We start from the raw sequence: 25,339 nt of genomic DNA, 5'->3' as shown, positions 1-25,339 counted from the left end.
GTCAATTTTTCTTTTGTGTGTGTCAAAGCGGCTTCCGTTTCCGTGCCACACAAACGCAACTGTAATCGAAACAATGCCGCCGCGATGATCACTGCACATTCCGTGACATCAGCCCGTCACGAGGGTGGCTAATGAATGCCGCACGCACTTGACTCCAGCCTCAGCTCCGGCCGCAGACAGTGCGTATGAGTGATTCTCGAGAGAGTCAGACGGCGACTTAAAGCGGCCATGGCGACTTTTTGATGCTGGGCATGGCATCAGCATAGCATTCAATCAATTTAGTTGACCTCTAAGGATTGCCTCAGCTAATAATTATACTGCCAGCAGGTCTCTCGCCCTCTCTCACTCTCTCTCTCTCTCTCTCTCTCTCTCTCTCTCTCTGTCTATTTTCTCATTAACCAAACTTCAGCTGCAGTTATTGCATATCTGGCCATCTATTTGCATTCTGTGCAAACACACACACAAACGCAAACCTGTTTACAGCAAATATTGCGGATTCCCCGATTCCTCTGTTTGCATTTGGGGCTCACCACGCCCAGGCAAACAATGTGAAGCGCGAACTTTTAGCCATGGCAGCACGCATTAACTGATTGCGCTGTGTCGTCAATGGAGGCCTACAAATTTCAATATATTGAAACATTAGTTCGACTAATAAATAAAATGAAATAATTAAAAATATAAATGTAGCAAAACTCATTTGGCATACCATAAAAGTAGAAAAGGGTTCACTACTAGCAGAGCAGAGCTAACAGCCTGTCCATAGGGAAGCATTCTGTATGGCTATAATCTACTCCTGCTCGAATAGCAGTCAAATAGAATCCTTTACCATATATAGTTGATTCTATTTGGCTGTTATCAGAGCAGGATTCGATAAGATCCTGTTTGGCTGTTATCGACTCCTGCTCCACTCGATCCAATTTCCTATATTGAATACTCTATCTCCTCTACAATATTTATCAATTTTTGTTTTTAATTTCTGATTGGAGAGCGAAAAAATTCCGATTTTTACAGGGAAATGTTTGATAGGTCTCTGACAGCTTTGACTACTCATTTGGTTCAGCTAATGCTCGTTATGATGTAACGCATAAATGGCAAAATGAAAGTGTTAAATACACACACACACATACATGCACACCTATATAGCACAAATTAATTCAACATTAGCTACTTACAAGCACTCGCAAAAGGCAGCATTTATATATATGTATATGTACAGTAAATACATACATATATATGAGCTTCAGCACATTATTCGTTAACTATAGACCACTTCCCCTTCATTAACATATATATTGCGCAATAAGCTGAGCAAAAGCTAAGTGGAAAAGTAAATGATAAAGTCCAAGAATGATTGATGGCAAGATATCCTATACTGTCGATTCACAAACGGATGATTAAAAATTATTTCATTTTTGTTGAGTTGCACACATCCAAACATTAATCTTAAATATATTTATATATAAAAGAAACTTGATCTGCGAAGAAGCAGGACCTAGATAGGAAATTGCAATTCGATGAGTTCCGAACGGCAAAGTGAAAGAACGAACGGAAAAACAAATGGACAGGCGGACGAGCGGACAGCAGGAGAAACGAGGAGCAAGCGTACAGCGAGACAGACGGAAGGACAGGCCCAGATCAACTAAGCTTGTCGTCCAGATTAAAAATTTATATAAGTTAAGACTATCGACAATCTAAGGAGCCTGGAGAGTCCCGTCAGACATTCATGGGGAGAACCTAACCAGTAGAACAGATTTAGTTCAGTTTATATTCGGACTAGAGAGAGTTTAGACCTATTGTTCCAAATTATATAAAATATATTATTTCATTGAACACAAAGTTGTTGTATATTCACAAGAACCCAACACAGCGTCCCCAATCACTAGTACTCTAGTGTGGGAGCGCCTAACTTATATATGATTAGTGGGCCTTGCCACGCCTTCTTCTGCCCTTCACACATACATTCCAACAGAATTTCCGTTTGCAATGGATGAAATCATATTATGTGTAGCATAATTTCAGGCTGTTCGATGTTGCTACCCCCCTTTAGGCCATTGTCTAACTACAGGGTATAGACAGACTTTGGTGTTACTCGTTGGCCCGAGTCCTTTGTAACAGCTAATCAAAATTTTACGGCTTTTGTGCAATTAAAGTTGCAGCATTGAGAGCAGAGCAGGAAGCGTGCCGCAGCGTCTGCCATTTGTATTCATGCTACACAGTGTGAGTGAGTATATATATATATATAGTATATAGTATATGTTATTTGTGTGATTATTATGAGTATTACCTTCATGTGGTTAGACCACAGAGGACCATTAAAGCCGCATGGAAATTCATTTGTTAAACATATATTCAAAATATTCGAAATATTACAAGAATCAAGAGAGTGAGAACTAATTGCAGTTTATTCACTTAGCTAATGATTTGCAGGGTATACAGGATAATCGACATTTCTGTAGAGATTTGAGAGTGAGTCGGCACTAAGGCTTTGCCATTCTTCATGCTTCGCTCAAGCAGATGACACAGCCACAAAGCGAAATCCTGCGCCATCTTGCTTGCCAGCGAATCCTTGATGAGAGCCTCGCCTTTGTGACTGGCACCTTGAGGCCATGAGCCACGAGCTACGCATTGGCCTAGTCTAGACTGCGTTTATTGTGATTGGCTTTGCCACTTTCAATCAATTTGGCCAACTTTGGCAGCCAAGCGACTTCACATGGCTTAAACATGAGTGGCTGAACGCTTTGCACATAAAACCATTTTCAACTAATTAAAATCTCGCTGGGAGTCCCGTCTCGTAGCCAAGGAGCTGCGCTGAAATCGAAAGCCATGTGCATGTATTGTATGTATATTATTTATATTATATTTTTTAATCTAGTGAACCGTAAAGCCAATAACTGTCGACTGTATGAGGTCGGGTCGGATCGGGTCGGTGCTGAGGCGTGCGGCATGTGGCATGCGGCATGTGGCGATTGGCACATGCACGTACATCCGGCTCATCTCAGGCGGAATGCTAATGTCCTTCGCGACTGCTACAGAGTGTTTCGCCAGCTCCTGCAGCTCCTCCTTTAACGTGTCTCCCAACTTTCGACATCGCGCACGCATTTTGCATATTTGCACATCATTTCGGACTCTACAAAGGGTCCGTCCAGGCGCTGTCCCGCGTCCTGTGTGCTACTGAGGAAATTGCAGTGCGTGTTTAATTTATGGCTCCGAATCAGCGCTCAAACTGTAACTGTAATTAGTTGTGACGTGCAGCCGGAGCAGCCGGAGCAGCCACAGCGACAGCCATAGCTTCACATCATCACATCTTCATCCATTAAGCTCAGCCGTTACTCCTGTTACATGCCGCATGCCACAGAGCGCATGCCGCACGACACATACCACAATGGCAACGGGCCCCTCGTCACTCGTCACCCGTCACCCTTCACCCGTCAGCCGTCACTCGGCGGACAGTCGGAAATTTGAGGTGTGCATGTCACCGACCCATTGTCATGCAATTAACCAGACAATTAATCAAACCGCCGCGCGCCCTTGAAACCAAGCGAATTCCGCTTTCGCCAATTACACCGAGCTCGGCCGTGCGGAAACCCGCGCCAGACCCTAGCAACGGCCATCGATGCTGGCCAAGAGCTCAACAGTTGGCGAAACTTCACATGTTATTAAAAAAGAAAATAAAACTTAATTTCTTGCCTTTTCCTCATTGACGGCAAGTTGAATTTATGCCTTTGGCAATTCAGTCTGACGTCGTTTGATCTTCCATCATAATTCATGCCATTCCCCACCTCCCTTCGCCCGTCACTCTGCTCTCTCGGCTAAAACTTCGTTGGCTTCAAAATTAATCAAATCACGAATGAGCACGTAGCTTCAAAATTGAAAGCGAGGCGAGCGTGCGCGACTAGAAGACATCCTATAAAACGGAAGTGTTGCATCATAGAAGTACTCAGCTCCCAGGTCAGGGCTAAGGCTGAGGTTTTTCTATGCAAGGCAAGGATGTTAGTTGAAGAACTTAATTAAGTTGATTGGAAAATGATTTCATAGCATTTGTTCGCTTTGTTCCCGCCCAACCACACCCCCAGCTTATCTGCCGCTGGAAGGGTTGCGCTGCCTTAGGAAAAATTCATCATACGCCGCGTTGGTTGACAGCAATTGGGCCAAGGGGAGAAACTGTTGCTGATTTCATTCGAGTGCCTCGCAAAATTGGTCAATGGCCCCAACAACAATGCGGAGGATGTTTGTGGGATAAAAGAATTCTTGCCAAAGATGTTGAGTTTGGCATTCTTTTTATTGAAAGTCCGGAAACACAACACGCAGAGTCAAGGGATGGGCCAAGGGAAATCCACACACACACAAATCTAGTGGAAAATAAAAATTACGCCAATTTATGCGTGCGACAGAGAGGGCAGAGCAAAGGAGGGAGAGAGAGAGAGAGAGAGAGAGAGAGAGAGACAGGGCCGGGCGGTGCGGCGACAGACACAAAGAAAAATGTATTGACTGCCGAAGGAGGCGACAGAGCAGCAAATTTACGACTTTTGAATGCCTCATCTCAGTGCCTGCCACAAAGGGATTTGTATACGGCGCCAACTTCAAACTTCAAATTCCGATGCGACGACAACAACGACAACGACAACAACAACGACAACAACAACAACAGCAGCAGCTGCTGCAGAAGCCCAAAGGACAACAATCCTTTATGTGCTGCTATTAGATTATATAAGGCTCTTGGCTGAGCCATTGTTCTCGCCATTGGCTTGCTAAGTGTTTCATAAGATATTGATTGCAGCAACTAAAATGTATATACATGCGTCTTTAAAGCTGCCTCTGCAGAGTACAATATTTATTTCTATATGTACATACACACATACATACATGTGTGTTTCTCAAACTTTTGCCTGATAAGCAAAATTCCATTTGCTGCCATTCGCACTCGACGCCCGGCCACATTAGAGCAGGCGAACGTGTTTACCAGACAAAGCAAAAATATATATATATGTATATAAATAAATAAACCAAATGTTTATTGCAAGTTGAGCACGTGCCCCATGCCACATGCCACTTGCCACATGCTTTGACAGCCATTAATGCCATTTAATTATGCCTGTTGTGCGTCGCTAATGAAATTTTATTCATTTCCCTGAAAGTTTTTCCACCGAAAATGGCATTCATAATCGCCAGCAGTGACAACGCGGCGCACCTGCCGGATAGATGCGATTAGCCAGTCGCCCACACAGGTGGAATACAATCTTAGCATTGCAGACAGACGTATTTACGGAATATGCGGAGTAGACGAAATGCACGGAATACATGTATGTACATATATTCCGTACAGCACCGTCTGGCAGTCGAGCTGTGCCCTGGCAGCTAGCCAGACACTCCATATGCTAAATGATGATTCCGGGTATTGTCTACGAGACATGGAACTCAAACGGAGAACTGTGTTTGCATCGTGATTGACTGGGAGCACAACACCAGCAGAGGAACGACTGTGCTCACTGCAGCATAACTAGTTATAATGATGCTGCTGGAGGTGCTAATGAGGGGACTGCAATGCCAACTGAGTGGGCTGAGCAATTGATAGAGCGACTGCAGCACAGTCCACAGCATCAAGTTCTTCAAGCAGACCTGAAATAAGTTCGTTCCGGTTTTAACAGAGTGAAGTGTGAAAGTGTTGCTTTGCTTCGCCGAGAAGTCGGACGTTGTCAAACATCGCCCTCTCATTCTCTCTCCCTCTACCTATCCCTCTCTTTCTGTCTTTGGCTCTCTGTAGAAAGACAAATTTACATGTATAAAATTAAACTCTCTTTATGCTACATATTTTGTAAAGTTTTTATGCCTTGAATATACAAAATATTTATTTGTTATAAATAAATAGAAATTGAAATTGAAAAAAAAAACGATATATACTATTGGATTAAATAATCTATGTTAACTAATATTAATTTATTTTAATTAATACAATCAATTTATTTATCTAATTGGATTTTTGATTTGATTACAAATAATAATAGCAATATATAAGTTGATTAAAATTAATTTGCTAATGTTAATAAATAATTAAAATAAAGCATATGAATAATAATATATAATATATACAATAAAATATGTAATTATTAATATGAATTGACATATTTTTTAAAATTATATTTTATTTTAATGATTTATTTACGAATTGTGTTTTATTTAATTAATTAAGTACTTTTTTTTTGTAATAATTTATTATACCCTGAACCCATTGAAAATGGGAAATCAGGGTATAATGGTTTTGTGAAAAAGTATGTAACGGGCAGAAGGAGGCGTGGCAGACCCCACAAAGTATATATATTCTTGATCAGCGTGACGAGCTGAGTCGATATAGCTCTGTCCGTCTGTCCGTCCGTCCGTCCGTCCGTCCGTCCGTCCGTATGAGTGCGTCGATCTCAGAAGTTATAAGAGCTAGAGAGCTCAAATTTGGCATGCATACTCGTGAGTACCATACGCAGTACGAGTTTGCTTTATTTTTTCGATAAATCGTCCGATAACTTTTTTATCGAGAATAATCGAAAAATTGATTTTGTTTTTTTTAGCCTAACTTGAACATATTTAGACCTGGAGTCTTCAAATTTGTGTTGTATATAAAGTTAATCGATACAAAGATTTTGTAATTTACAGATTTTGGATACCACGCCCCCTTCTCCCCCAATTTGTAAAAAACGCATTTCAAGTACTAGAGACTTGTGCTTTGGAATGTACACACATATTTACCATATGATTACACTCTGAAAGTTTCATTAAGATCATATGTTTACAAAAGAAATTATTCGACAAATAAATTCTCATAATATTGCCCACACTGCAGCGCAGCCCAAGCGCAGTCGCTGCTTACTACGCAGTTAGCAGAGCGCAGGCTTATGCGTGCGTGTGGATGCATCTGTATGTATGTGTGCATAAAAGAAGTGCAGAATGATTAGAATATCAGATTAGAGGGTTCAGGGTATCTCCTAGTCGAGCAGTCTCGACTAGAGCTTTCTTACTTGTTTTTTAATTAATTATTTACTATGTACATATTGAACTTAACACATTTCGTAACTAATTATAAATAAATAATAGTAAATAAATAATAATAAATATATTAATCAATATGAATAATAAATAAAATTATTTATTTTAATTGATAAATTTAATTTATCAGTATTAAATCAATATATATTTTAATTTTAATAATTTATTTTACTTATATATTGATCTATATAATTTAATCATTTTATTAAATTAATTAATTTTTAATAATGTAAATCTCATATATGAATATATAATTTATATAAATATGTACAGAAGTCATATTGTATTTCCAAACAATTCTAATATTGTATTATAAAGTATTATTATATTATTATATTATTAAAGTATTATAAAGAAATAAATATTTATTTAATTTTCTTCATGTATGTATATATTAATCTATATAATTTAATCATTTTATTAGGCTAATTAATTTTTATTTATGCACTTTGTATTTCTTAACGTTATCATAACATTTAAAAAACCTATAAAGAATTGTAGGTTTAATTTCCGCTGTCTTTTCTATTTATCCGCAGCTCCTTAATTTGTCATCGCCTTCAACCGAAATAGCGAAATTGCGACTCAGTTGTTAATGCGCAGCATAAATTTCATCCGAAACTCAGTTGTCAACATGGCGTTTCACAGTTGAAAAGTTGAAGTACTCCTACTCCCTCTCTCTCTCTCTCTCTCTCTCTCTCTCATTCTCTCTCTTACTCGCTCTCATTGTTAGAGTCAGTGCGGCGTAGCCAGGCAGCAATGAAGAAGCCCTGGAAAATTGTATGAGACGCCAACATTCGAAACGCAATCACCGGAATAATAGCACTCCCATCGAGCCGAGTCGAACTCAACTAAAGTGTTATTTATATATAATGGCATGAATTGAACTTCGAAATAAACTCAAAAACAATGTAAATTGTTAAATGAATTTGATTTGATTGCATATTATTTTGCTATTGCTCTTAAGTGGTCTTTTATAAAAACAACTTTTTCGGCACCCCTGGCTAGTTTATAAGAAATGCTTGTTTCTGCATGAATTGATTCGATTCCTCGATAATATATGTTCACCTTCATATTGAGAGAGCCGAAAGGTAAGCACCTTGACACCTGCATATCCGGTTAACTTGTTACAGCGGGTATATTAACTTCTATATAGTGAAACGATCAACTAAAGATTTACGCCAAACACTCCATGGGTTATTTTTTGTTTGATACTCTTGCTTTTTTAGTGCCGAACTGCAGTAGTTTACGGTATTCTTCTTTACCATTTTGATGGGCCCTGGACGACGACCACATAAAAGTCCAAATGGCGGCATTCAAACAGTTGACAATTTGTAGCCAACATAAATGTTGTATAAAGTGTGGTTAGTGCCTCCGTCTTACGGGCTGTTTCCGCTTCCTGCTCGCCGTCGACTAGATCCAAAGTGCTGGCAGTAAAAGAAGAACGGCTTGAACTTTACACACATATACATACTATATATTTATATATACATATGTATACATTTTTATACCCTGAACCCATTTTCAATGGGAAATCAGGGTATAATGGTTTTGTTGAAATGTATGTAACAGGGAGAAGGAGGCGTGGCAGACCCCACAAAGTATATATATTCTTGATCAGGGTGACGAGCTGAGTTGATTTGGCCCTGTCCGTCTGTCTGTCCGTCTGTCCGTCTATCCGTCTGTCCGTATGTATGAACGCGTCGATTTCAGAAGATATAAGAGCTAGAGACTTCAAATTTTTTTTAAAATGTCCGTAATTACAGCGCGCATATCAAGTTTATCATTAAAAATCGATAACTCATCCCGATCTTTTTTTATCGATAAAAAACCTTATCGAAACCCAGTTATAAAATTATATCTTCTACACCTTTATTGCTAGAGTCTCCAAATTTTTAATGTATGCTTATATGCAATTTATACAATTTCGGTTTTTGTTCAAATTTACCCCCCACCTCTAAATTCAAACCCCCACCATCACTTTTGTAAAAAGCGTATTTCAAATACTAGAGACTTGTGCTTTGGCAATTACATGTAAATTTATGTTATAATCATAATCTGAAAGTTTCATGAAGATCGTACATCCATAAAAAAAGTTATTAAACAATTAAGTTCTCATAGTAAGCGCACACTGCAGCCCATGCGTGTTTATGCTTGGGTGCTTGTGTGTGTATGTGTTTGTGTATGTGTGTGTGTATGTGTGTGTGTATGTGTGTGTGTGCATGCATTTGTGTGTGTATGCGTGTGTGTGTGTGTATGTGTGTCTGTATGCGTGTGTGTGTATGTGTGCCTGTGTGTGCGTTTGTGTGTGTATGCATGTGTGAGTGTATGTGTGTCGCAGTTCGCAGTTCGTGTCGTGTTTCTTATGTAAGCTGAAAGACGCGAAAAATTATTGAAATATCTATTGCTCCAAGGGTTCAGGGGATCTCGTAGTCGAGCAGTCTCGACTAGAGCTTTTTTACTTGTTTGTTTTTTATTTTGTCTCTCCCTTTTTGCCAGTTGATGCGCCATTTGGCCCGACCCGCTGACTCCCTGCACTGCGATGCTATTATTTTGTTGACATGCGGGCGAAATTGTGCTGAAGTTAGTGGCCTGGCATGGAGCTGGAGCGGCGCGTGTAACGTGAGCGTGGAGGCGGTGCGCTGCATTGACGCAACAGCTGGATATTAATATGTCTGACGATGGCTGCAGGCGGGCAGGCGGGCAGCCAATCAGCATATAGCACTGACAGCTGACAAATTATCACCCGGAGTCGCCCACGCTGGAGCAGCTAAAGTGGGTGGGCGTGCCAGACTAACATGACTCCTGCACTAGAATGAAAGTGCTTCCACGAATTAAGTGCGAATGCGGCAAGTGCCTGTTAACTACCTATTCAGCGCGCTTGCCACGTGCCCCAGCCGGCAGTCGATTCGTGCCCTTCAGCCAAATGTGGCTTGTAAGAGCTGCAAGATATATCCTCGCACACACATCTATCCACAAGTACTTCATCTGCACCCAGATTCGGCAATTAGTTGGACTGGAGTGCACTTGTGCCTGCCAGTGCAGGGTATCTGCATAACGGATTTATATCACTCATTGGCCCAAGTGCTCCCCATTGTAACTATGTTTAGCTCAGACACTTGAGCTGCATTGCTACTGTTGCTATTTCCATCTTTATTATCAGGATACCTGAGCGACTGAGTGGGTGTTCGAGTGCTTGAGTGTGTGTGTGTGTGTGTGTGTGTGTGTGTGTGTGTGTGCCTTGTGAGTGTCGGACACTTGGCAGACTTCGGTATTTTCATACCCTGAACTCATTCAAAGTGTGAATTCTAGGTATGCTGGTTTTGTGGCTGTCTGTGTGGCAGGCAGAAGAGGAGACAGGACAAACGAGATAGAGTATATACATTTGTTAGACTGAGCAACTGAGTCGATCTAACTATGCAGGACTATCTGTCTCTCTGCTAAATCTCCATCAGTGCGTGATTCTGTCCTTCTAGTCGCCCATCCATCATTTTTGATCGATCATTCGCTCTGTCGCTTCCTCCGTTTTGGTGTCTTATCCGTCTGTATGTTCAATAATCTATCCGTCTGCTTGTATATCTGTTCTTCTATCCCTCTATATATCCATCCATCTCTTTATCCGTTTGTCCGGTTTTTCGTATGTCACCTCTGTTGATCATTCTGTTTAACTCTTCCTCCGTCTGTCCATTCATTCGTTCTATCCGTCTATCCGTCAGTCTGTCCATCCGCCCGTTCCTTCTCCATCCGTCGTTCATCAGAGCGTTCTTCCATTCACCCATTCGTCCTTATATTTTTCCACTCGTCCCTCACTACAACCGTTATACGTCCGTTCCACCGTATGTCTGCCCGTCTATCTGTTCCTCCTTCCTTCCCTCTGTCCGTCCGTCTAAATATCTCTCTATCCATTTAAGCTCAAGCGATCGTGCTCAGCAATTGAGTCCCTGGAATGCTTCGCATAGCAGCTCTGCCCAGGTTTCAGGGTATCTGGTAGTCCGGCACTCCCCATCACAGCACTTCTACTTGTTTGATCAGCCATGCTACCACAACGCTCCTTTCTATCTTTGTGAGTCTCTGACGTCTGTGGGCTTCTGGCAGTTGCTTGGCTGCGCACATTACCTGGCGCTGCATAATGCGAAACAATATCATTGTTATGCGTGCTCAGCCGTACGCAGGCAATAAGCAATGTCAGACACTGACGGTGCTGCATACTGGTTTTTGTTTTTGTTTTTGTTTTGTTTTTTTTTTTTTTTTGGGTGAGCCAAGCTGCAGTTTTCGATACACTGATACGCTTATGCAGCACGCCAGCCGACTGTAGCTGCTAAGCAACTGTATCAATTTGAATTGCAAAAGCCGAGAAACACATTCTGCAGTAGGCAGCAGACAAAGCCACAAGTCAACGGAAACCCTCATCATCATAAGCTGAGGGGGCGTCTGTGGAATGTGCCAGATGCCAGAGCGAAAAGTGCAAACAATAAGTCGACAATACACTTCAATGGAGAGCATATCTACTAAAGAGATGAGAGTGTTACTAGAATAGACTTGGAGAGATAGATGCATATCTTTTAAAGAGATGAGAGAGATTAGAGAGTTACTAGACTAGACTTGGAGAGATAGATGCTTATCTTTTAAAGAGATGAGAGAGTTACTAGACTAGACTAGACTTGGTGAGATAGATGCTTATCTTTTATAGAGATGAGAGAGTTACTAAACTAGACTTGGATAGATAGATGCATATCTTTTAAAGAGATTAGAAAGTTACTAAGCTAGACTAGACTTGGAGAGATAGATGTTTATCTTTTAAAGAGATGAGAGAGATTAGAGAGTTACTAGGCTAGAATTGGAGAGATAGATGCATATCTTTTAAAGAGATGAGAGAGTTACTAAACTAGACTAGACTTGGAGAGATAGATGCTTATCTTTTAAAGAGATGAGAGAGTTACTAGACTAGACTAGACTTGGTGAGATAGATGCTTATCTTTTATAGAGATGAGAGAGTTACTAAACTAGACTTGGATAGATAGATGCATATCTTTTAAAGAGATTAGAAAGTTACTAAACTAGACTAGACTTGGAGAAATAGATGCATATGTTTTAAAGAGATGAGAGAGTTACTAAACTAGACTAGACTTGGAGAGATAGATGCCTATATTTTAAAGAGATGAGAGAGATTAGAGAGTTACTAGATTAGATTTGGAGAGATAGATGCTTATCTTTTAAAGAGATTAGAGAGTTACTAAACTAGACTAGATTTGGAGAGATAGATGCATATCTTTTAAAGAGATGAGAGAGTTACTAGACTAGACTAGACTTGGAGACATAGATGCATATCCTTTAAAGAGATGAGAGAGTTACTAGACTAGACTTGGAGAGATAGATGCATATCTTTTAAAGAGATGAGAGAGCTACTAAACTAGACTAGACTTGGAGACATAGATGCATATCTTTTAAAGAGATGAGAGAGTTACTAGACTAGACTAGACTTGGAGAGATAGATGCATATCTTTTAAAGAGATGAGAGAGTTACTAGGCTAGACTAGACTTGGAGAGATAGATGCATATCTTTCAAAGAGATGAGAGAGTTACTAAACTAGACTAGACTTGGAAAAATAGATGCTTATCTTTTAAAGAGATGAGAGAGTTACTAAACTAGACTAGACTTGGAGAGATAGATGGAGAGATATCCTTTAAAAAGATGAGAGAGTTACTAGACTAGACTTGGAGAGATAGATGCATATCTTTTAAAGAGATAAGAGAGTGACTAGACTCGACTAGACTTGGAGATAGATGTTTATCTTTTAAAGAGATAAGAGAGATTAGAGAGTTACTAGGCTAGACTTGGACTTGAACTCAGATTGACGTGGAACTTAGATCTCATATTCTGCTCTTGTATTAGATTAGATTAGATATGGCTTATTTTTAAATTCATATAGATTAATTGATATTCTAATTTATCCATGCCAAAAGCTTTTCTACACACTTCATCCATTTATTCGATAATCCGATAAATGATGTCTTTAATATTAGTAGAACCAGTAGAATAGTTCTTCACTGGACTTTGCCCGCTTATCCTGCTCTCACAGTGCCCAGGTACTCTGCGTTTCTGTTAGGGTATTTCGGCTACATAATTTCCATATTTGCAACTGTCCTGCTCAGCTTGATACATTTCAAATTGGCAGTTTTATTTTCTACTCGATACTTAAATATTTAATATGCATTTTCTACTCGCTCTCTCTCTCTCTCCCTTTCCTTACAATTTGAAGTCATTGAAACCGTCTTTGCACATGGTCAGAGCTATAGGGATATATGTAAATTCAAATATGTCGAGTCCTTGAACTGTATTTTTGTTGCTGTAGTTTTTTTTTTTTTTATACCCTGAACCCATTGAAAATGGGAAATCAGGGTATAATGGTTTTGTTGAAATGTATGTAACAGGCAGAAGGAGGCGTGGCAGACCCCACAAAGTATATATATTCTTGATCAGGGCGACGAGCTGAGTCGATTTAGCCCTGTCCGTCTGTCTGTCTGTCCGTCTGTCCGTCTGTCCGTCTGTCCGTCCGTCCGTCTGTCCGTCTGTCCGTCTGTCCGTCTGTCCGTATGTTTGAACGCGTCGATTTCCGAAGATATAAGAGCTAGAGACTTGAATTTTTTTTTAAAATGACCGTATATACAGCGCGGACGTCGAGTTTGCTTTTAAAATTCGATAAATCATCCCGTTATGTTTTTATCGAGTAAAAACATTCAAGTTCAAATCAGGTGCCTCTATAGCTAATTGTGAATGATTTTTCTTTTTTCAAATTTCTCAAATATTCAATATAATATGTAGATCATATGCTGAAAGTTTCATTAAATTCCGTTCAGTCAAAAATTAATAAAAAATAATCAAATATTTGGCCAATTAACAAACGCACGTGCAGCAGCTACAACAAAAACATTCGTTGAATCACATCAGCTGTTAGTTTCGTTTAGTTTTGGTAGATGGCGCTGCAGCAGTGAATCTGTTTGAGTTTTGCCAGCGCCACCAGCAGGGGTGGGGTGGCCTAGTGTGTTAGGTGCATGACGCTCGATCAAGAAGTCGCGGTTCGAATCCCGATCGGTGCAACACTGATGTTTTTTTTTTTAATTGTTTCAAAATATTTTTATATTTTCATAAATACGTTTTCTATTTAATTTATATTTTTAAATACACCGAAATTGAAATTTTAACTATACTTTATGTGCGTTTTTAATAGTTTGGTTATTCTAGCAGATTCTTAGAATCACATCAGCAGTTAGTTTCATTTAGTTTTGGTAGATGGCGCTGCAGCAGTAAATCTATTTGAGTTTTGCCAGCGCCACTAGCAGGAGTGAGGTGGCCTAGTGTGTTAGCAGCATGACGCTCGACCGAGGAGTCGCGGTTCGAATCCCGGTCGATGCAACTGATGTTAATTTTTTTTTAATTATTTCAAAATATTTTTATATTTTATTAAATGAGTTTGGTATTTTATTTATATTTTTAAATACATCGAAATTGAAATTTCAGCCATACTAAATGAGCATTTTTATTTGTTGGGTTCAGGGTAGTATCTAGTCGAGCACTCTCGACTAGAGTTTTCTTACTTGTTTTATTCTCATTTTTGTCGGGCATTTTGTAGGTCTCCTATTGCGAGTCGGCGAACTTAGTGCCAGACACAAGTCAGACATGTGGGCAGGTTCAACAAAACCGCCGGCTGGACCGAAACGCAACCACAGTGCAAATGTCTATGAAACTTTTGCGAATGCTTAATTGAAATTTTGTAATTGTTCCATCACAACGAATGAGAGCAAATGTGTCCAGCGACTGCTTAGTCGTGCTGCTGTAATGGGTGTCTCTTTGGGTGGGGGGAGGGGAGTGCCGGCCATTCAAGACACATTAAATCAAAGTCAACAATTGCTTGGGGCTCGTTCTTCATTCAGTAAATGAAAAATACGTTTATTAACTTTACGCCATGTTTGCCCATGTATTTCGGTGTAAGCACATGTGCTCTATGGGCACCACTACAACTTCGCATGGCTGTGCAAATATGTTTGCCGGTGGAGCAACTGTAAATGATTTCAAGAACCGAGGCTTGTTGACACAGATTCCCGTAATCGTCGAGCACATCCAGGTCAATGTACAGCCCCAGCACTAACTGTCCGAGGCGTGGACGCTTCTCTGGCTGCCTAGGGACTGGAGTAGAGCCATGGAGCGGCACTAGCAGCACTATATGTATTGGCAAATAAACCATGAACTTCTGACCACCTGCACTGCACTCAGAACTGAAATTTACAGGTGGGACAGTTTTCAGCGTGCCCCGATGTTGCAGCAACGTTTACCGTATGCAATGCCTGAAGTGCACTATAGTGCTCTAAAATAAATTCATACACTTTCCAGAGCACAAACACACCCACACACACACACACATACCCACACACCGAAACGCCCACACATATCCATATGCACCCACACACAAAACACACACTCGAAGCTCTCAGGTAGCTAGAGTCTCTAGTTAGTGCACAATACGTATACACTCACATGCCCACGCATACACCCAAGCACACACGCATACGCTCACCTGTGTGTTAAAAATATAAACAAGTAAAAGTACTTAGAATGGCAATGAACGACTAGGAAATACCTGCACCTGAGAGCAGGCTCTCCTTTTTGACGATATACAAATCCAGTTATTCGATTAAAAGTTATTATATAGATTTTTCTGTGGACACATATGTGCATATACTCCTTCTTCATATTACTGCAAGTAAAAGTTCTACGGATGGCAACGAACGACTAGAATATACCTGCATATGTGAGCGTGCTTTTCTGCTTGGAGATAAAAAAAAAAAAAAACAAGCTGAAGGTTGAGATTGATCAATGTATTATATTTTAATAAATATACTTATATACTCTTAGTAAATCTCATTCTTAATATTAGTGCAAGTAAAGGTACATAAATAGCAATGCACGACTTGGAAATACCTGCACTTTTTATTTTTTATTTTTTAAGATGAATAAAACAACGAAATGTGTTAGGTTTTTTATAAAATTATTTTTTTTTTATTAGGTAGATACCTGTACATGCATATACACTCTGTAGATTTCCATCTTTATTTTAAAAGTTTCGTATTTTATCCCATTTAGGCACCACAGCCAATATACCTCTAATAATCAACATTTTCGTTTGGTATTCCATTAAAAGGAAAACATATGTGCGAACATATATTACATGGAATCGCTAAACGTTGCGCAACAGCCCCCCGATGCCCCCCCTCCCCCTCAGCAAATGTATACTTCAGAAAAACTGCAAAAGGATTTGCTGGTACTCCAATTAAAAGCTAACAAACAAATGCGATTTCTTACCCACAGTTTTGGGGTCATATTTGCTAGTCGTGGTGGCTATGAAGGATTTCCTCTATGAACGTCCTTTACCGACAAACACGAATATTAGGTAAAAAAAAAATACAAGCAAGAAGAAGAAACTGTTGGCTCCCGCTTGCATAATGTGTGTAAATGTACATTTAGTTTGACTCATGTGCAATGGAAAACTAAAAGTAAGCATATGGAAGAGCAGCTGCATCCACTGCTATGCCTCGTCTGATTAGCTGCCCTAGCAGGGTTGGGTAACTCAACGAGGGGCGAGGAGCTTACCTATGTAGTTGTTGAGTAACATAAAACTATGTAGGAGAAGAATTTATACCGCTTAGAGCTGTGGCTTGCATCCTTATGGCCGTCTCATTAATTTCATGGCGGGGCTGCTCTCGTTTCTTGTTAGAGCTACCCAAAATAAGTTGCATGTCTTAGGTTTTGGTTTTCACTTTCTTTGGGAAGCCCTGCTCATAACTGTAAGCCAAATGTTTCTTTAATGCATGAACTCCCGGATGGAACAACAGACAGACAGATGTGACTAGCGCTATAGACTGTATAGACTTGCTATATACTAGGTATTTTCGTATAGATTATTAATTTATGCGCTCTTTCTGGTGCCTGTAATGATCTCTGCCACGCCTACTACCTATCAGTATATACAGTAAATGTAGATTCTATTGAGCATATATAAGAGGTTAAATATATCCTCAACGTAATCCATATCCAGATTCCAGTCGAAATTGCGACTATTTACATCTACCCTGAGACCTACAAGTCCGCCACGCCTCGTTCAGCCTCATATATGCACAACCTCAATTAAGTCTATATCTATGTATATATAGTTAATATTATGTAATATATGTATGTGCAACTCACGCCTTGAACATGTCATCTTTAGGCTCTTCTGCTCCAACCACATTATGCTTTGCAGCTAATGAAAAGAAATATTCCGAATTTTTCTCCCTCGCCACGGACAAAGATTGTTAATTAATTTAGCATTTCATGTAGTCGCGTCATATGCAGATGGCTTCAGTGAACAATTTGAGCGCCTTGTGACGACTTTTGATTCTTGGCTCATGGCTCTTGGCTCATGGCTCAAGTGTCCCATGCGCCCGTCCAGGCGCCTCCTTTGAGCTTGTCCTAGCTGGCATCTCTGGGGAGCTGGCATGTGTGCCACCCAACAAAAGCGCCGCACTCTGACGCGTGCCTTGCCACAGCCGCAGCCCCAGCCACAGGCACAGCCACTGCCACAACCACTGCTGCTGCTACTCATATGCCTCGACTTCGGCTCTGGTTGGGGGCCGTCGGAAGCCCCATAAGCTGATTACAGATTTAATTACATGCGTTCAATTATGCCGCCTGTGGCAGACGCTCAATTGGCCACGTCTTGGCCAGAGACACCGAGACTCCCAGAGACGCCTCGACTCATCCACTGCAACAACATCAACATGCTGCAATCGTCTGCTGGGATTCTTATGCAACACCGATGCGAGCTCCGTCTGCGCTGGGCCTTAAGTGGATAATCTGTTTAGCAGACAGTCAGCCAGGCCAAACCAACTCCCAATGTCCGTCGACTTGCATAAATAAAGCAAGCTCTGATTTGTTGCTGTTATCAATTGGATTCTTCCGATGGTATTTGATTAATTTGTGTTATAAATGCTCGCTAAAAATAAAAGAAAACTGATTTTAAATAAATGTGGCAGCCCTGTACGTTATCGATAAATTGCAGCCCTGGATTCAAGCCCGATATCGCGATAAGTTGGAGCTAGGGGTGATAAACTATTGATATTGCCTGGCTATCGATAGTACTGATAGTGCCATCGATAGTTGATCCGCTGAATCACTAACCATAGAACTCTGGGGTCGTAATGCTCGAAAAAAAGTGCTCAAAATGCTTTACACTACTTGTCCGGTCTATGTGTTCTATGGTTAGTGGCTCTAATTAAGACATCAGCTTTGTAGATTTTGCAAAGACTTTACGTTTCTCTTAGCTGCAAAAGTAATCAAAATTAGAGTAATTAATACTCTAGCCCTTTCTTTTCATGTGATCTCTGTACATTATCCCACCAATTTACCTCGGCCAAGACTGAAGGCAGTCCCAGCAGGAGGAGGCGGAGGAGACGGCAGCAGAGTGGGATTGCTTTGTGCATGAGGTCAGTTGCTATTAATGTGATTAGCGTTAAAATTAAAATGCTTTGGCTTTTACTGTGGTGTGGCGAGTGCTAAGTGCAACAGTGGGCTGGTCGCCAAAGCCCCAAAGGGCTGGCAGCAACAGCAACAACATCAATTTCATGTAATGACTCTGTTACGGCAAAGAAGGGATGGGCAAAAGTCAGACAAAGCGTAGGAGATAACCAGAGAGAGCGGGAGTGGGGCAGTGCGAGCGGGGAGGGGGGACGACTGGGACCTGTTTGAGACCGAAACCAGTTGAGTAATTGAAATGGGTAAATAGCGCTGCGGCTGGAGCTGGTGAGCATCGTAGGGTCACCGGCTCTGCGGCTTATTGGTTTAGTTCGGGTGGGTCCGGGCCTGGGGGCAGGTGCGAAGGTGCCGCTGGTGCCGGTGTAATTAATTTGCCGCCCAGACTGATGCACAATAGTCAAGTGGTCATTAATTAAAAATAGATTTGGCGTGAGCTCAGCCCTCATATCCAGCCAGCCAAACCAGCCCTCCATGGCTCAGGGCCATTAACGGAATTTTGCGACAATATGATTAACGAGAAATCAAAGGATGCATGTTGTGCGTTCAAACACCAAATGTCTCGGTTACTTAAGTCATCCATCAAGGGAGAGGCAGAGCTGCATTTCGCTCCCTCTCACCCTGTCTCTCTCTCTCTCTCTCTTTCTCCAATACTGACCCGTAAAAAAATAAATTGAATTTCCTTCACTTAATTGAACCTTTGCGCCGGCGAACCCGAAACGACCTGCGACTCGTCAAGACATTAAACCGGAAATTACAAAATATCGTTTCCTTTATTTACGCATTTAAAGCCGCTTAAAGCCTTCACTTGCTATATACAATGTTTCAGCTTTCCTCTCTATGTACGTGTGTATGTCTATGTATATGTTTATACCCCTTAGAAAATGACATGGACTGACACACTTTAAGCGCCTCAAGAAACCACAAAAAACTTTACAATGGACTGAAAACCCATAAAATACAAAAACTGCAAATAAAAAAAAAATAAATAAATAAAACCGACGGGCATTAGCAAAAGGCGCCAAGCCAGGCAGCCAAATGAGCGGCAGCAGCAGCGTTGGCGACACATGGCAACACGGCTGCCCTGAGCCGGCACTGGCCACACACAAATCCCCAAAACCAAAACCCGAAAACCCAAAGCCGACAGCCCCAAGCCCCGAGCCCCGAGGCCGGAGTCCACCGCACGCCATTCGCAAACCCAAAAAGCCCAAACACAACTCCAGCTCCAGCTCGAACTCCGTCTGTGAATGTTGTTTATCATAAAATGGCGCCTTAAAATATTTAAGTTTACTCTCGTTGCTTCTCGCTGTTGCATATACACTTGTATTGCTGTTGTTGTTGTTGTTGTTGTTACTTTTTATTGTTGCTGCCACTGTTGTTGTTTCTCACTGCGCTGTTTAAACATTGATAAGGCAGCGCCATCTGCAAAATGGCTGCAGGAAACGGGACGCTTTCAAGTGGCCCGCCGGGTGTGCGGCTGAGGCTGGGGCTGGTCACTGTTTTATTTCACATTTTATGTGCGTAAGTTCAGACATTAATTTAGCAAACGAGCCCCAACCGTTGCGCCCCACCCCGCGCACAGACCCAACTAATATTAAGTTCCCTACCGAAAAGATTATATTCCTGATCTCTCAAATAATCATCAACAGCACAACAAAGACGAGAAAGTTAAGCTGTTTGTTTGCGTATTTTCATTTGAATTTACATTCATTCGGAAGTCCCACAAGAATTATGCGATCACAACACTCTGTTGCCTACTTTTTTGGGTAGGTAATTGTAGCAACAATCCGCTTACATACAATATGCAGCATGTTTGTCAATTAGATCGGCTGTCATTTCTATGTAACATCTTAATAAATTTAGCTCATTTTTGCTTTTTCACTTTTCCATTGCCATTGCTACATAAAGAGCCTGTCTGAGGCGCTTAAGTACCCACCGAAAACATAGCCTTAGCTAGGCATCTCACTTTCACTCAACAACAGTCGCAGGCTATGTTCAGCCATAGCTGTATTTTTCTCGCTCACACATCTTGTGCTGCAACAGCTGGAGTAATTACCACTGTTATGCAGTTGCTTTTGTTCTCATAATGTTAATTAACAGCTCTGTCGGCTCTTACATTCACAGATCACTGGGAGCGTCGTTCTCAACTTAACAGAACACTTTTAACTTAGCAGTGCATACTATATTTGTCTCTCTCTTACTCTTGGAGCTAGAACTGCCGAATGAAAGCTAGAACCGAGAGGCGTAAATTCCAATTCTCTGCTAAAGACCTTTAAGGCGCTCAGCCAATCAGAATTGCAGCAACTTTTCTCAATTCAAAATGAAGTTCGCTGTGAGGAATGAAGTTTCAGGCATGTGATGGGTGATGGGTGTTTAATTTCTGCTAGCCCCTAGATAATTGTACTTGCTCGTATTTACTTTTATTATTTATTTCTTGTTCTTGTTCTTTTTGATATTTTGCTCTGTTTTTGCTGGCTGTCTCATTTTGCTTGACGTCTCCAGCTATTTGCTGAGACGGAGCGATTTGAGCGAGGCACCTGCTTGGGAGTGTTTTCAGCTTAGTTGTTTGTTTTCATTGTGCAGCAGACAAGTTTATTTTTAGCCCAGTTGCCGCGCGTATTATGTGGAGCGCTCGCTCAACAAACAAAATCCATGCAGGTGACGTTCCGTTAGCCGGAAGTGACTTGGAAATTATGTGGCGCAGCAAAAATGTGATGGCGCGTGTGTGCAAGCCGTTGTCTGGGCACGAGCATACCCACTCACCCACTGCACGCGCACTCACCAGCATTAGTTGGCGATATACAAACAACTATGGGAAAATCTCCCAGACGCGGATATTGAAATGCACTTTGCCAACACAGAGCAGCTGAAGGTAAACATTTGAGAGTTCAGCTCGCATCTGGCAGCTGGCAACACGCCGCACTAATCCGCTCAGCACACGCAGCTTAAACATTTTACATCTCATCATGGCGATCAGCCTTCGCCTCGCTGGCAATCCAATTTCCTCTGGCAGCATTCAGAACTAGTCTGTTGTTACATTGTTGCTCCACTCAACTCGAGTCGAGATCACGTGCTGACGGCATTGCATATGTAGCTCATTAAATACAGTAGTTGGCCAATGCCTCAACAGTTCGTCAAATCTTTAAGACAATTGCCAAAGGCATTAGAGCAGAGCCGAATGTAAGTAATTCTGGGCAAAGACACTGAGGCGGTATTTAGACACACACCCACATACTTAGTAGTGTATACCCTGTAAATTGGCTTTGCATGGGGCTGCCATTGATGAGACTGTGTGAGCTCATTTCCTAGACTACATATTTTGAAGAAAAATGCACTAGATATCTATAGATAGTTGTAGTTCGTTATAATTGCCGCCAGGGTATTTAATTGGCAGTGTCTACAGCCTTTGCCATTTGACAGAGCGTGGGCGGCTAGTCGGCTTGTGTAATTTGGCTTGAAATGCGGTTACAGCTGTGTGACATGACCAATTTGAAGTGTGTGGGAATAAGTCGCGCTCATCCGAGCAGTCGCTAGCTATCCTGATGGCGTTCCCAGCGGCATATGAATGTCGCTGCGACCGACAGTCGTTCATTGTCTGATGCTGTAATTAAATCCCTATGTGTGTGTAGGTGTGTGAGTGAGTGGCTGCGTGTGTGTATTTGGCTCAACAAATGCGGGCTGGAGGGTTAAGGATATGGGATATGCTCGCCCGCAACATTTGGGCACGTGGTGCCAATGTCGTTTCGCATTTGGATTCCACGGGGCATCGGGTCTAGCCGCTGCTGTCACTTTCGCTCACCTGATTTGCCGTTAAGCCGTAAACGATGTCACAGCAATCAATCAAAATTAAAATCAAGCCACAAACTCAACGCCACTCGTCAAATCATGGCCCCAAATGTTGATTACCGCCGCCCCAGCCAACTGGGTATACGCATTATTATTATTATTCTGGACATTTGGGGTCACAAATAAATATCAATCAGGCAGAGGCAACGTTGCTTCTACATGCGATTGAAAAATATGACGATTAGTCATTTGTGTAGAAGATGTAACTAATGCTGGCTATGATTACTGCTTATCTTTGTTTGTATATAATCATATACTAGTTAGTAAGAGTAGAAATGAGTGATTTTGCTGGAGCTATTATTATTTTATTTTAAGCGATAGATCGATGAAGTTAGTTGATGCAGTCGAATCTCGATAATTTGTACCCCGCTAAATCAAAAATCGCGATAATCCGAAAGATGTTCTACCCCCTTGGAAAAATTCGTTTTCGATAATTCTCGATAATTTGATTTTCAGTGCAATTCGATAAAAAACTGACCCCTTGCCATTTCGAATTATCGAAAATGGATTGTATATCGCTTCACTAAGCCGATAGCTGTAGTCGCTTTGAAAGTTAACTGATCCCCTAAATGTATCCACAGGTACTTTTAGGTAAGCCTATGAGGCATACATATGTCATCTTGTTAAAAAAAATTCTGACAATTTAATTGCTTCACCTCTTGCCAAGCCCAATTGTGTTCATTGCGTATTTAATAACTAAAATGTTAATAAATATCAATTGAAAGCTAGTTTATTTTGTTTTATTGTAATACATAGAACTGAAATTTTTTATTTTTATTTTTTTATTTTTTTTTTTTATTTTTTTTACTGAATAAAAAAATGCCTAAAAATCAGAGCTTGCAAATGAGAGTTGAGCGTTTTTTCGTTTATTCTCTTTCTCGCATCATACTCAAAAAAAATTGTGTAGACACGTCTCTCTCTGAGCGTCACTCTCTGTTTTTCTTCAGCATCTGTTTCGCTCAGACGCAGTGCGATGGCTCATTCGTGTGACGCACTCACATGAGTGTCGCGTAAAACTAACACGATTTTCTCTCACACAAAGCCTCTCAGCAAGAAACACTTTGACTAACAAACTCAGCAGAAAATGTTTTTGCCTTCGTGTGCATGTAAATACACGCATACATACATACAAAAAGAACGCAGCAATCGCACGTGATTACCCATACAAACGCAACTTACCGTTACTTCATTTAACTCAAGCAAACGATCAGTGTTTGACTTGAGGAAACGAAAACAGAAACAACTATCTCCCTCAGAGCGCGAGAGAGCTAAGCCAGACGCGACAAAAACACTTTCTGTCTGAGTATTTTTTGCCTGTGTCACTGAAAGACACTTTTTTGCAGACAACGAAAAAGTGTTAACAGTTTTTTGCAAGCTATGCTAAAAATGTAACTTTTTCATACGCAGAAGAGCCGTTAAATCGATCGTAGATCCAACTCTATGACGACAGTTGCACCATCGAGCGATATCAGTGCAGCTCCGCCCAGCCATCGGTTTTTCCTAGCCTATCATGCCTGTTGCCTCTGCTTTCAACAAATGCGCCTAAATCCAATTATAACTCAAACATTCGCTGCCAACTTTGGAAAAATTCGTAATTGCCTCGCAGGTTGAGTACCTGTTAAATACTTCGTGACACGTGGAGCAAGCGTTGAGTGAGTGTTTGATTGAGTGCTGCGTTCTCATCGCTCTGATTGAGTATTAGGCATAAATATACACACAGACAGCCAGACATACATTATATATGTATTATTCAAGTATTGTTTATCTCGCAGAACGAGCGTCAGTCATTGCAGATTATGGATATTTGGCTGGGCTTTGATTGATTCGCTGGCCGCGCTTGCCTCCCACATTTTGATGGACTGTCATTTATCAGATGGCACTTGAAGGGGCCTTTGGCCAGCGTTCCGGCAGGTGATTATATACACCACTCTAGCCACTTTTGGCATTTACTCCCTTGCCATATAAATTGCATACTTTTTCAATTTCAAGTCGACTGAATTTATGACACTCGCTCGCTGGGACAATGGGACGCGCGTGCGAGCTGAGCCCAAACTGAGCTAATGGCAACAAATCTGAGGCATTTGCCGCTGCGGTATTGGCTTGAGCGGAGGCTTGATTTATTTGGACAACATGTCACACACGTAGTAATTTTTTCTCGAAATTATGGACAAAAAATGCAAATGGTCACCGTCGCGTCGGGGCATAAACATTTTACCACACAGGGCGTATGCATAACGTCAATTTAAAGAGCCGACAGCAAAACCAAATCAAACAAGTGTGAGCGAGAAGGAAACAGCGAGAGAGAGAGAGATAGATTGTGTGTATATCCAACTAAAAGATAGCCTGTAGCCTAACTATTCACATGCCAATTATAGAATCGATAGAGTTTCCTCTTTGTTTGGCTAGTCGAGTTTTAGTAATTAAATGAATATTTAATTGAGTGAGAAATGGAATCTCTCTATTGGTTAGAGCATTTAATAGAACGTTTAGTTGTTGCCAGATTTATAGGGTATCTATATATAGGGAGAGCAGACACACATCAGTGCGTGTGTGTGTGTGTGTGTGTGTGTGTATGGGGCTTATGCGAGTGTGTAGGTGGGCTCGTATTTGCTCTGACCAAAAAACGTGCGATGCCTGTCAAATGCGCATTGGAGTCGACATCGGGGCATGGCCTAACGTGGCCACAGGCGTGACGGCAAGCGGAGAGAGAGAGGGAAAGAGATGGAGAGAGGGGGAGAGAGGGGGAGAGGGAGAGAAAGGGAGAGAGCCAGTGTGGGCGTGGCCTTCAGCTTCGATATGAGCGTGGGCGTGGGCGTGCGAGCAGCTCCAATGGGCTTCGATTGAGACCGTGCACAAATATTAAATATGTCTGCACAAAAAAAAAAAAAAAAACACTCGGCC

At 41.3% G+C, this 25,339-nt stretch overlaps 1 long non-coding RNA gene across 2 annotated transcripts; it reads left to right on the top strand.

Moving 5' to 3' along the window:
• Window positions 1-1,582: 1,582 nt before the first annotated feature.
• Window positions 1,583-7,929, top strand: LOC149267842 (uncharacterized). Of its 2 annotated transcripts, none has more exons than XR_016271106.1 (3): window positions 1,583-2,217; window positions 7,569-7,690; window positions 7,763-7,929. It is a non-coding gene; the product is annotated as an uncharacterized LOC149267842 (long non-coding RNA). The 2 variants fall into 2 exon arrangements; XR_016271107.1 differs by having other exon boundaries at window positions 1,583-2,221.
• The last annotated feature ends 17,410 nt before the right edge of the window (window positions 7,930-25,339 follow it).

Source organism: Drosophila arizonae, chromosome X (genome assembly GCF_054131065.1).
Source record: "Drosophila arizonae isolate 15081-1271.41 chromosome X, UAZ_ARI_1.0, whole genome shotgun sequence".
Classification (NCBI taxonomy): Eukaryota; Metazoa; Arthropoda; class Insecta; order Diptera; family Drosophilidae; genus Drosophila; species Drosophila arizonae.
The sequence above is the reverse complement of the archived record's forward strand: the minus strand, read 5'-3'. Positions and strand labels throughout refer to the sequence as shown.